Source organism: Schistocerca serialis, chromosome 7 (genome assembly GCF_023864345.2).
Source record: "Schistocerca serialis cubense isolate TAMUIC-IGC-003099 chromosome 7, iqSchSeri2.2, whole genome shotgun sequence".
Taxonomy (NCBI): Eukaryota; Metazoa; Arthropoda; class Insecta; order Orthoptera; family Acrididae; genus Schistocerca; species Schistocerca serialis.
Window position 1 is genome coordinate 486,747,210 of NC_064644.1, and position 895 is coordinate 486,748,104.

The window sequence follows — 895 nt, forward strand, 5'->3', positions numbered from 1 at the left end:
TCTCACGTTGTAGTAGACCTAATATAGGTTTTCTTATTATCTGGAACACGGAAGAAAGTATTCCGAACACATTTTCCACAATCCGCCGTGCTCTTGAAAGTCTGTAAAGGCACTCCGTCGTCAGGCCACGAGTGGCCTACCGGGACCATCCGACCGCCGTGTCATCCTCAGTCGAAGATGCGGATAGGAAGGGCGTGGGGTCAGCACACCGCTCTCCCGGTCGTTATGATGGTATTCTTGACCGAAGCCGCTACTATTCGGTCGAGTAGCTCCTCAATCGCCATCACGAGGCTGAGTGCACCCCGAAAAATGGCAACAGCGCATGGCGGCCTGCATGGTCACCCATCCAAGTGCTGACCTCGCCCGCCAGCGCTTAACTTCGGTGATCTCACGGGAACAGGCGTATCCACTGCGGCAAGGCCGTTGCCCTTGAAAGTCTGTGGTTAAAAATTCTTTCCATTGACCTCCGAGGTTGTTGTCCACTATACGGCTCTGAGCACTATGGGACTTAACTGCTGAGGTCATTAGTCCCCTAGAACTTAGAACTAGTTAAACCTAACTAACCTAAGGACATCACAAACATCCATGCCCGAGGCAGGATTCGAACCTGCGACCGTAGCGGTCTTGCGGTTCCAGACTGCAGCGCCTTTAACCGCACGGCCACTTCGGCCGGCTGTCCACTATACGGCTTCACGATATTATTGTTACGGGGAAACGCGTCGTCTGCGACAATAACATAGGGTACTTCTTTCTGCCTACCTAGGAGGCTATCATCGTCTGGAATACCGATGGTACCATTACTCATATTCTTAAAAAAAAGATGTATTTCGAAAAACACCGACTGAAATTCTACCTTAGTAGCCGACATCAGTATACAAAAACAAAAGTCAGCATC

At 50.4% G+C, this 895-nt stretch overlaps 1 pseudogene; it reads right to left on the reverse strand.

The window, feature by feature from the left end:
• Window positions 1-310: 310 nt before the first annotated feature.
• LOC126413623 (5S ribosomal RNA) lies at window positions 311-428 on the reverse strand (annotated as a pseudogene).
• Window positions 429-895: the final 467 nt, after the last annotated feature.